Here is a 13431-nt window from a genome sequence, read left to right on the forward strand (position 1 = left end):
GCATGAACTCGACTCCAGATTTGGCTGAAATGCCGGAGAGTAGAGGCTGCAGCAGGAACTTCCTCCGGAGGACAAATGGGTAATTCCGGAACTTGGGGATGAAATCCGTAATTAATAAAAAATGGAGACTCACCAGACGAAGAGTGATATAGATGGTTATGGGCGAACTTGGCCCAAGGCAACAACTCCACCCAGTTATCTTGTAAAGGAGCGAGATAAACACGGAGAAAAGTCTCTAAATCTTGATTGACGCGTTCAGTTTGCGCATTGGTCTGTGGATGATAAGCAGATGAGAACTTGAGTTTTATTTGTAGAGCCGAGCAGAGGGCTCTCCAGAATCTTGCCGTAAACTGTACCCCTCGATCCGAGACTATTTCTAGAGGTAACCCGTGCAGGCAGAAGTGCTCCCGAATAAATAACAAAGCCAACTTAGAAGCTGATGGTAATCCGGTCAACGGAACAAAATGTGCCATTTTAGAGAATCGGTCGATAATCACCCAAACGGTGTTATGACCCTTGGAGAGAGGCAGTTCAGTAACAAAGTCCATAGAGATATGGGTCCAAGGCCTTTTAGGAATGGACAATGGGTGCAAGAATCCCGCAGGCGGCAGAAGTAGAGTTTTGTGCTGAGCACATTGAGGACACGAGTTGACATACTCTTGGACGTCCTTCTTCATAGTGTCCCACCAGTAAGATCTTCGCAGAAATTCCCACATCTTTTGAACTCCCGGATGGCCAGAAAACTTGGAAATGTGAGCCCACTGCAACAGTCTTGGTCGAAACTTTTGTGAAAAAAAGAGAGGAGAGGAAATGGGAGCGCTGGATGAATCTAATATATATTTTTTATTAAAATATTGTTATATTAAACACATAAAAATGCAATACATAAACTAGCCTAAAGATAATGAAAAATTAATATTGTATAAATATATATAGGACTGCCATATCTTCTGAACCGATATGAGTAAGAAAAACTCTAATAAACCTTAGTTAAGAGCTGCACTGGTGCTTCATAAAAATCAGCCGTGCGTCCACGAGCTGAAATACATATAGGAAGGAGACTAATGAGAGGTACCTCTGTTATAGATCACTGTTGAAATGTACAGTCTCTCTTCTCTTTATACACAAAAAAAGCCTCATTGGCAAACAGTGTCCCAGTATTGAGAATGCGGACACCGGCGCTGTATTATTGTGTGACAAATAGACGGTGATGGTCAAATTCACTTGTAGTATATCACCTGATGTGGGAGCCTCTCCGTTAAAGGCGCTGTACTAAGCTGGGTTTGCAGCGGCTCTGTGCAAATGAAAGTACAGCTGGTCACGTCGCCAGTGAACCATCCACTCAAACGCGGTTGTTTTTCTCCGCTAAAGGGTACTGTACCAATTAGGATGTGCAGCGGTGCAGTAAAATGAAGCAGCAGATTCTCCAGCCGCTGGTGAAAAGTCCGTTTAATTGCGGCTATGATCCACTCAATAGATACGGCTCGCGGAGTGTCAGAAGAATGCAGCAGTCAAATGAAGTCCTTCAATGGAGTACCTTAACGCGTTTCTCGGCCTACAACACTGGCCGTTTCATCCGAAGGAAATGAATAAACAGATGGTGGCTAGCCTGGGTATATATACCCTATTGATTAAAAAATCCTAATCAGCTGTGCAGTTAAATTCAATTGATTCCAAACACAGGTCTCCTGTTAAGCTAAACCAGTATATTAAACCACTAAAAAAGTATATGAAAAGGGAAATATATAAAAATATGGACATGTATATCTAAACACAGATATAAAAACCTACTGCAAAATATATAGTTATGATAATCTGAGGTATATCAATTGTTATTCATCTATTGATTCTAAAGATATTAAATGTTTTCAATGGGCTCAATATAATCATTCAGAGAGAAGAAAAGAAAAAAAGTGTATTGTGAAGGAATTCAAATCCTTCTTTTATATTATGGATTACATAGTAAATTTCATTGTAAACTTATTTAGAGAATAATGAATTTTGTATACATATTTGAAATAACGACAATAAAATATACTATTGATGAAAGTTAAATAATAAACACAATGGTGTTCTTAAAGTGGCATATAATTGAAATATACATAAGCATTCTTTGAAGGGATACTTCTTTGAATAGAAAAGAGGAGGAGAATCTATGCCGTGTGTCAGTGCGTCACCCAAGACCTCCAGAATTGAATGAACTGGAGGTAGTCGGGCGAGGCAGTAGCACACGGCATAAATAAATGACTACCAAAACTGGATATTGCAGAAATCTTCTCAAAACTATCGTATCAGAAAAAACACATATCTATGATAGCATACCTCATCTGTCAAGAGGATCATACATTATTTAGTTCTACTGTGTCGTTACCTTCAGGACATAATGTACTAAGTTTAAAAATCCAAAAAGCTTCACGTTTACATAGGAGGTTGTACCTATCTCCTCCTCTTTTAGTAGAATTTATTTTTTCAATTGCCGTAATGGTCACATCTTCAATTGCTCCTTGTGTACATCTATAGATATGTTGAGACAAACTATGGGTTAGTACACCTTTGAGAATATTTCTCCTATGTTCCAAAAAACGGATGTTGACAGTTCTAATAGTCCTACCCACATACTGTAATCCACACCTACATTGGACTACATAGATTACATATTGTGATTGACAATTTAAAAAATCTGTTATTTCAAATGTTTCTTGAGTAGTATGAGAAACTAACTTATTGTTATTTTTTTACCACATGTTTGCAAGTCAAACATTTGTCTCTACCGCATTTGAAAAAACCTTTAGGCTTGGGAGGCAGCCAATTTAGTTTATTTAGAGTAGGTTCAACCGTATTTGGTATAACGTATGGGGTGAACATGCTGGGAGCAAGTTTTTGTTTGAGTGACATTGCCTTTCTAAAGGTAACATTACCATATTCTGGGAGTACTGAATTTAAATATTTATCACTACGCAAAAGAGACCAATTCTTAGATATTATATTTTTAATCTCCTTAGAAGAGGAATTATATTGGGTAATAAAAGCAGGGGGGCGTTCAACTTTAGTCTTCAGATGAGGGTTCTTTTTCTTAAATAAGATGGAGTTTCTTGAAACAGTAGAAATTTCTCTCAAAGCTCCATCTAACAGTGAAGAAGGATAACCTTGTTTGACTAAGGACATGTATAGAATCTTACTTTGTGACTGAAAATCAGATTCGGTGGAACAGTTCCTCCTAAGTTGGAGGAACTGTCCTTTAGGAATATTATCTTTCCAAGGTCGGAAGTGACTACTATCGTAGTGCAGGTAATTATGGCAATCAACAGTTTTGGTGTATGTGGTAGAATTAATTTTACCATCATTAATAGTGAGTAAAATATCTAAAAAATTGATCTGGCTAGTGCTGAAAGAATGTGTAAATTTCAAACCAAAAGTGTTGGAGTTGAGTGATCTCATAAATTCCGGTATCAATTTACTGTCCCCATCCCAAATGATAAAGATGTCATCGATATAACGGCCATAGAGGACCAGGTCTCCCCTGCAAGCGCCACCCCAAATGTGCCTCTCTTCAAAGAGGCCCATGTAGAGGTTCGCATAGCTGGGGGCAAACCTGGTCCCCATGGCCGTCCCACATATCTGAAGAAAAAATTGTGAATTAAAAGTAAAATAATTGTGTTCTAGGATGAATCTGATTGAGAGGAGTAAAAAATCTCTCAAATCAGAGTCAATTTCGTGATCTCTGTGAAGAAAGTGATTGATGGCCATCAAGCCAAATTCATGTGGAATATTACTATAAAGTGACTCTGCATCACAAGTGAGGAAAGTATAAGAATCTTTCCAAGTAATGGATTCTATAAGTCTAAGAAAATGTGCAGAATCCTGTATATATGAAGGAAGGGCTGTCACATATTTTTGTAAATGTGCATCAACATAGACGGAAAGATTAGTAGTTAGTGAACCTATGCCCGATATAATGGGCCTCCCCGGTGGGGACTTCAGACACTTGTGCACTTTCGGCAGATGGTAATAGATTGGGATAATGGGATAATCAACTTTCAAAAATCTGTAAACATCATCTGATATTATGCCTTGATTCAAGGCCGAATCTAATAATGAAATTAGTTTATCTTTAAAAGAAAAAGTAGGATTAGATGACAATTTTTTGTAAAAAAGAGGATTATTCAATTGGCGAGAGGCTTCAGCTAGATAATCCACCGTATTTTGTAAAACCAGGCCGCCACCCTTATCAGCCTGTTTGATAGTGATACTCTTATCTTTGATAAGTTCTTTCAAGGCTTTTCTTTCAGCCTTAGTCAAATTGTCTCTGAAACCCACCTTTTCTGCTTTAGTACACAAGTCTCTGAAATCATTAAGAGTGGTAGTATAAAAACTTTCCAAGAAGGGTCCTCTATGTTGAAGGGGATAAAAATCTGAGGGTTTTTTGAAAATATTTTTGGGAGGACCTGTGATGTCAAATAATCTCACTGTAGTATTTACATTTTCATTTTCCTCATAGAGACTCTCTAGCATATCTAATGCTAGTGTATCATTCTTATCAAGTACTATTGGCAAAGCATCAATGTCTTGTTTATGTAAAGATTTAATGCAAAAATATCTTTTCCTGCTCAAGGTACGAATATATTTGTTTAGATCCACAAAGAGTGTAAATAGATTAGGTTTTGCTTGAGGTGCAAATTTTAAACCTTTTGACAATAATTTATTTTCAGAGTCATTTAGAACTTTATCTGAAAGGTTAAAGATGGTGGGAGGTGATCTTAATTCCATCTCACACTCTTTGTTGTTTTTCTGTAATCTTCATCTCCTCCCTCATCTACATCCTCGTCTCTTCCTCTTTTTTGTGTGGGAAGTGATTGGAGGTGATCTCTTGATGTTTGAACATTCCGTACCCTTGGAGAGTATGAGGTTGGGCCTCTTTCTAAAAAAGAGGATGATGTGTTGGAATAGTATTTAGAATGATTAGATGGTCTCTTGTTGTCATAATACTTTTCTGTATTTTCATAGGCTCCCTGTGGAGACCGGGACCTATCTGCAAGAGGTGCAAATCTATTAGGATGAGACCAACTTTTTTTTCTTATAGTTCTCTCTATAGGGAGAGAAATTGTCCCTCAAAGGTCTGGAGGAATAATGTCTATCTCTTGACCCATCATAATATTGTCTATGAGACCATTGGTCTCTATTTCTAGCTCTCCCTGGAGATCTAAATGTCTGTTGGGAGGTCTGATGGGAATAACTCTCAATCCTCTTTCTGTTGTAAATTCTAACCTGGCCTTTTGCATAATCCTCCCTATCTCTAACAAGTTTTTTATCCTTATTCTGTATTAATGATTTCTCAAAGTCCTCGATTTTTTTATTTAATTTAGAATCCCTATGATCAAAGTTTTCCTGCTTTGAAAAAGGGGCAAGTGCATGTTGTACCTCTTCAATTTCTTTCTGTATTTTGTTAACTTTTTGTTCTCTATACCTAATCAGGAGGCGTATGAGGTTTTTTGAACATTGATCAAGTATAATTTCCCATTCAGATGCAAAGATAGGATCCTCTTTGAATGAACAAGATTTAAAAATCCTCAAGCCTCTAGGAATCATGTCTCTATCAAGGTATTTTTGTAAGGTCACTTGATCCCACCAGTGTCTAGTTTCAGTCAGTGATAGGTCTTCTAATTTGTTAAATAGTTTATACATATCACTGGTGGTATCACTGTGATCCTCACAAGAATCCTCTTTACCTTCTTTACCTTCTCCATGCAAGTATTTTTGTCTACGCTCCAGGCGTTCACTTAAACATCTTAGTTGAGACATTTGAATTGGATAAATAAAAGAAATAAACAATGTTTCTTATATGAAAGCCCACTGAAAATAAAATTTATCTGTAGATGAAATATTAGTAATAATCTATGTACACACAAAGTAAGGAGACCTGTGTATGAAACCACTAAGTCATATTATATATATATATGTATATAGATAAAAAAGGCACAGCAATTATACGTGTTGTGTAGTTGTAGAGCTGCCAAAAGAGCCCAAAAATAGGAATAAACCAAAAATATGTACAAAGAATTGGCGCTCTACAATACACACACTGTCCAATTGGATTCAGACAGCTGCTCACCAGTTGTGGGCGGGCCGCCCCAACAATAGATCAAAATTATTGTGAAAAAAAGAGAGGAAATGGGAGCGCTGCATGAATCTAGTATATATTTTTTATTAAAATATTGTTATATTAAACACATAAAAATGCAATACATAAACTAGCCTAAAGATAATGAAAAATTAATATTGTATAAATATATATAGGACTGCCATATCTCCTGAACCGATATGAGTAAGAAAAACTCTAATAAACCTTAGTTAAGAGCTGCACTGGTGCTTCATAAAAATCAGCCGTGTGTCCACGAGCTGAAATACATATAGGAAGGAGACTAATGAGAGGTACCTCTGTTATAGATCACTGTTGAAATGTACAGTCTCTCTTCTCTTTATACACAAAAAAAGCCTCATTGGCAAACAGTGTCCCAGTATTGAGAATGCTGACACCGGCGCTGTATTATTGTGTGACAAATAGACGGTGATGGTCAAATTCACTTGTAGTATATCACCTGATGTGGGAGCCTCTCCGTTAAAGGCGCTGTACTAAGCCGGGTTTGCAGCGGCTCTGTGCAAATGAAAGTACAGCTGGTCACTTCGCCAGTGAACCATCCACTCAAACGCGGTTGTTTTTCTCCGCTAAAGGGTACTGTACCAATAAGGATGTGCAGCGGTGCAGTAAAATGAAGCAGCAGATTCTCCAGCCGCTGGTGAAAAGTCCGTTTAATTGCGGCTATGATCCACTCAATAGATACGGCTCGCGGAGTGTCAGGAGAATGCAGCAGTCAAATGAAGTCCTTCAATGGAGTACCTTAACGCGTTTCTCGGCCTACAACACTGGCCGTTTCATCAGAAGGAAATGAATAAACAGATGGTGGCTAGCCTGGGTATATATACCCTATTGATTAAAAAATCCTAATCAGCTGTGCAGTTAAATTCAATTGATTCCAAACACAGGTCTCCTGTTAAGCTAAACCAGTATATTAAACCACTAAAAAAGTATATGAAAAGGGAAATATATAAAAATATGGACATGTATATCTAAACACAGATATAAAAACCTACTGCAAAATATATAGTTATGATAATCTGAGGTATATCAATTGTTATTCATCTATTCATCTAACTCTCAATCCTCTTTCTGTTGTAAATTCTAACCTGGCCTTTTGCATAATCCTCCCTATCTCTAACAAGTTTTTTTATTTATTTATGCCGTGTGCTACTGCCTCGCCCGACTACCTCCAGTTCATTCAATTCTGGAGGTCTTTGGTGACGCACTGACACACGGCATAGATTCTCCTCCTCTTTTCTATTCAAAGAAGTATCTCTTCAAAGAATGCTTTTGTATATTTCAATTATATGCCACTTTAAGAACACCATTGTGTTTATTATTTAACTTTCATCAATAGTATATTTTATTGTCGTTATTTCAAATATGTATACAAAATTCATTATTCTCTAAATAAGTTTACAATGAAATTTACTATGTAATCCATAATATAAAAGAAGAATTTGAATTCCTTCACAATACACTTTTTTTCTTTTCTTCTCTCTGAATGATTATATTGAGCCCATTGAAAACATTTAATATCTTTAGAATCAATAGATGAATAACAATTGATATACCTCAGATTATCATAACTATATATTTTGCAGTAGGTTTTTATATCTGTGTTTAGATATACATGTCCATATTTTTATATATTTCCCTTTTCATATACTTTTTTAGTGGTTTAATATACTGGTTTAGCTTAACAGGAGACCTGTGTTTGGAATCAATTGAATTTAACTGCACAGCTGATTAGGATTTTTTAATCAATAGGGTATATATACCCAGGCTAGCCACCATCTGTTTATTCATTTCCTTCTGATGAAACGGCCAGTGTTGTAGGCCGAGAAACGCGTTAAGTACTCCATTGAAGGACTTTATTTGACTGCTGCATTCTCCTGACACTCCGCGAGCCGTATCTATTGAGTGGATCATAGCCGCAATTAAACGGACTTTTCACCAGCGGCTGGAGAATCTGCTGCTTCATTTTACTGCACCGCTGCACATCCTAATTGGTACAGTACCCTTTAGCGGAGAAAAACAACCGCGTTTGAGTGGATGGTTCACTGGCGACGTGACCAGCTGTACTTTCATTTGCACAGAGCTGCTGCAAACCCGGCTTAGTACAGCGCCTTTAACGGAGAGGCTCCCACATCAGGTGATATACTACAAGTGAATTTGACCATCACCGTCTATTTGTCACACAATAATACAGCGCCGGTGTCCGCATTCTCAATACTGGGACACTGTTTGCCAATGAGGCTTTTTTTGTGTATAAAGAGAAGAGAGACTGTACATTTCAACAGTGATCTATAACAGAGGTACCTCTCATTAGTCTCCTTCCTATATGTATTTCAGCTCGTGGACGCACGGCTGATTTTTATGAAGCACCAGTGCAGCTCTTAACTAAGGTTTATTAGAGTTTTTCTTACTCATATCGGTTCAGGAGATATGGCAGTCCTATATATATTTATACAATATTAATTTTTCATTATCTTTAGGCTAGTTTATGTATTGCATTTTTATGTGTTTAATATAACAATATTTTAATAAAAAATATATACTAGATTCATCCAGCGCTCCCATTTCCTCTCTTTTTTTTCACAATAATTTTGATCTATTGTTGGGGCGGCCCGCCCACAACTGGTGAGCAGCTGTCTGAATCCAATTGGACAGTGTGTGTATTGTAGAGCGCCAATTCTTTGTACATATTTTTGGTCGAAACTTAGCTGGCACAGACATTCTTCCAGGAGGAGGACCCAACTCAGTGGGAGCCACAGAGATAGAGACGGGACTGAGGATCAATGCTTTTTCGACTGTATTCTCCTCATCCGAAGCCATTACGGAACGGGATAGGGCATCCGCTTTGGTGTTAAGAGTTCCAGCCCGGTACTTAATGATAAACGAAAATCTAGCAAAGAAGAGCGCCCATCTTGCTTGACGGGGATTCAAGCACTGGGCTGTCTTGAGATACAGTAAATTCTTGTGATCCGTAAAAATTGTAATTAAGTGTTTAGCACCCTCCAGAAGATATCTCCATTCTTCTAAGGCAGATTTAATTGCCAGCAGCTCTTTGTCTCCAATGGTGTAATTCAATTCAGCAGGGGAGAACTTGCGAGAATGGAAACCACACGGATGTAACTTCCCGTCTGAGGCGTACTGCGAAAGTACGGCACCCATGCCTACCGTAGAAGCATCAACCTCCAGGAAGAATGGTTTTAGGAAATCTGGCTGCTGAAGTACCGGGGCGGACGTAAAGGCTGCCTTCAGCTGTGCGAACGCTGCTACCGCTTCAGAGGACCAAAGGCTTGGGTCAGCCCCTTTCTTGGTTAGGGCAGTAATAGGCGCCACAATGTTAGAGAAACCCCTTATAAATTTCCGGTAGTAATTTGCGAATCCTAGAAATCGTTGCACTGCTTTCAGTGAAAGAGGTTGAGTCCAGTCCCGAATGGCAGAAAGTTTCTCCGGATCCATACGCAACTATGTTCCAGAAATAATGTAGCCCAAAAATGGAATAGATGGGACCTCAAAGGTGCACTTGGAAATTTTGCCATAAAGATGGTTCTCACGCAACCAAAGGAGTACTTCCTTAACTTGTAATCTGTGCTCAGAGAGATTCTTCAAAAATATCATGATGTAGTCCAAATATACCACCACATTCAGGTACAACATGTCCCGGAAAACGTCATTAATGAATCCCTGGAAGACGGCGGGGGCGTTGCTGAGGCCAAACGGCATTACCAGGTACACATAATGCCCGTCCCTAGTATTGAAGGCCGTCTTCCATTCGTCCCCTTGTCGAATACGTATTAAGTTATATGCTCCCCTTAAGTCGAGCTTAGTAAAGACTCGAGCTCCACGAACTCTATCAAAAAGCTCTGTGATGAGCGGCAGAGGATACTTGTTCTTAATGGTGACTACATTTAGACCACAATAATCGATACATGGCCTCAGGCCTCCATCTTTTTTCTTCACGAAGAAGAAGCCTGCTCCCACTGGGGAAGTGGAGGGTCGGATGAATCCCTTCTGCAGATTAGACTTAATATATTCTGTCATGGCTTGAGTCTCAGGAACTGACAAAGGATAGGTACGACCTCGAGGTGGCATTTTCCCCGGAATAAGCTCAATAGGACAATCCCAGGGTCTATGCGGAGGTAATTTATCAGCCACCTGTTCCGAGAAGACATCTGTAAACTCTCGATAAGCCTCTGGAATAAATTCCACGTCCGACTTAACCGATGCACGAAGTGGAAAGACAGGAGTAAGACAATTCGAGTGACAGAAAGGACTCCAATAAATTATTTGTGTCGACCTCCAGTCGACATGAGGGTTGTGAAGCTTGAGCCAGGGAAGACCAAGGACGAGATCGTGAGACATCTCCTGAATCACAAGGAACTCCAGTTGTTCCTGGTGCAAAGCTCCCACTTGCAGCTTAATTGGCATGGTCTGACTTGTAATCAAAGCATTAGGAATTTGGACACCGTTAATAGCAGTTATCGTAATAGGTCGTTCGACCGACTGTAACGTCAAACCCAAACTCTGGGCACAGGAAAGAGAAATAAAGTTCCCCGCAGCTCCTGAGTCCAACAGAGCCTTAAAGGTTTTGACTTCTGATTCAGAAAACAAAGACACTGAAAGTAAACAATCCACTGCCGGAGAAGATTGAGAAACCACTCCTAGCTTGACTTCTCCGGAACAGGCTAGGACTGCCCGTTTTCCCAGGCGAGACTTGCAAGACTTGAGGAAATGATCCGCGGCTCCACAGTAGAGGCAAAGTCTACCCTCACGCCGACGCTGACGCTCTTCTGGGGATAGCCGAGACCGATTAATCTGCATGGGTTCGTCTGGACTGGAATTAACTGTCTGCTTAGAAGGAAGAGATCGGAGCTTCGACCGGTCAGACCAACTACGTTCACCAGCTCGTTCCTGCATACGAAGATCCACCTTTACACAGAGTGAGATCAACTGTTTCAAGGAATCTGGCAAATCTCTAGTAATCAATTCGTCTTATAAACGATCCGAGAGCCCGTTCCAGAAAGCAACCCGAAGGGCATCATTATTCCAGCTCGGTTCAGAAGCTATAGTTTGAAAGTGAATTACATACTGTCCCACAGTACGAGAGCCTTGTCGAACTCGGAGCAAGTCAGCTGAGGCAGCAGTCTTCCTGCCAGGCTCATCAAAGATCCTTCGGAACGAGGCCAAGAAGTTGGTATAACTGGAAACTAACGGATCAGAACGCTCCCATAACGATGACACCCACTCCAACGCTGAACCTTCAAGTAGTGAGATAATGTATGCCAATTTAGACCGATCAGTAGGGAAGTTGTGTGAGAGGAGTTCGAAATGTACCTCACACTGATTGAGGAATCCACGGCAATTCTTTGGATTCCCGTTACAACGAGGAGGAGTGGGAAGCTGAAGGCGTGACCTGGTTCCGGACAAGGAGGAAACATTGCCAGAGACAACTACTGGAGCGGATACTGGAACTGGAGCTGGAACCACCGAAGCCAGTGAAGTCTGAATTTGATCCAGCCGACCATATAATTCCTGGAGATAATGCATCACCTGATTCTGTGCTGCCTCCTGACTCTGCACTCGGGAAACTAGGTCCTGCATGGCACTTGCCTCTGGGTTCCGATTCCCCGGGTCCATGTGGCCTGAGTATACTGTCACTGGCCTAGACTGAGGGTGTTGTGAACTCGGGGATTCTTCCGATGGTTGGGAAGAGGAACCACAACTGAGTTGGAGAAGGGAGGGCCTGATATAGGATCTCCTCATACAGGACGCTGACAGTGGAGTTCGATGAAATAAGAAAGAGCTTTATTGCAAAAGAAAACAACTTAAAGTCAATGCCAACGGAATAAATGAAGGGAAAGTCCAGACCCACTGGAGGGTTAAGTGAGCAGTGATGAGAATGCTGGTAATTGAAGAAACTGTGGGTGATGTTGAAAGTCACTGATAACCTGTGGACCTTATGAATGATGATTATTAATGTAGATGGTTGAAGAACTTGTGAATGGTGACAGAGATGCTGATGATGTGAGAAACTGAAGTGCAGGGGTTTCAGACGCTTTGAGTTTGTAGAACTTGTGAATGGAAACTGAGACGCTGAGGATGTGAAGGATTGGAGTGCAGGGGTTTTAGACACTGTGGATCCGTAGAACTTGTGAACGGAGACTGAGACGCTGATGACGTGAGGATTTGAAATGAAGGGGTTTTTGACGCTGTGGATCTGTAGAACTTGTGAACGGAGACTGAGACGCTGATGAAGTGAGGAATTGAAGTGCAAGGGTTTCTAACGCTGTGGATCTGTAGAACTTGAGAATGGAGACTGAGACGCTGATGAACAGAAGGAATTGAAGTGCAGGGGTTTGAGACGCTGTTGGACTATTGAACTTGTGAACGGAGACTTGAGACGCTGATTCTTTGAAGCACGGATGACTGGAACACAGGAAGGTTACCGGCCGCTGAATACACCGAAGCTGGAACAGTGAACTGGCAGCTGGAAATGCCGAGGGCACTGGGGTACGACTGCAGGAATCCTTGCCGGGAACAGGAGCACTGGCATCTACGTCAGGGAAAGACGATACTCAGGCACTGAAGCTCTGTCTGGCGTCTGACTTTGAATCTCCCGCCAGCGCTGGATTGGCAGAGCAGTCTGATGACGTCACCTGCCCCCCGTCCACGTGATGTCGGGTGTCATGGCGGCGCCCATGCCCCGGAGAACCGCTGGTAGCCATGCCAACCAGACGCCGGAGCCCGTGGTTCACCGAAGGCAGAGGCCACAACACCGACCAGCAGACACGCAGGGGTAAGCGCGGCGAACGCCGCCTCTGGTGTGTGACAGAATGGTTTTCGTAGTACAAAAACACCTACAGCACCTGGTTTTATCAGGTGATATTGCATCCAAGCACTAACCAGGCCCATCACTGCTTAGCTTCATTAGTCATATGCAGTATAGTGTGGCTGCAGATGAGCTTTGTGGTTTCTATTAGAGCTCTTCTACTTCTAACTACTGGTACAGAAATGAATACGTTTCAAAATGGAATACATCAAGAGAATTGTGTTGGTAGTATAAAAATACCTACAGGATCTCGAATTCCTAGGTGGTTTCCCATGCAAGTACTAACAAGGCCCAACACTGCTTACCTTCCAAGTTCAGATAGGTCATATTCATTGTGGTGTGGCTGTGGGTGGGTTTGAGTTTTCTTTTAGAGCTGTTCTACTTCTAACTACTGGTACATAAATGAATAAGTATCAAAATGGAATAAATCAATATAATGGTGCTGGTAGTATAA

Source organism: Pseudophryne corroboree, chromosome 4 (genome assembly GCF_028390025.1).
Source record: "Pseudophryne corroboree isolate aPseCor3 chromosome 4, aPseCor3.hap2, whole genome shotgun sequence".
Classification (NCBI taxonomy): Eukaryota; Metazoa; Chordata; class Amphibia; order Anura; family Myobatrachidae; genus Pseudophryne; species Pseudophryne corroboree.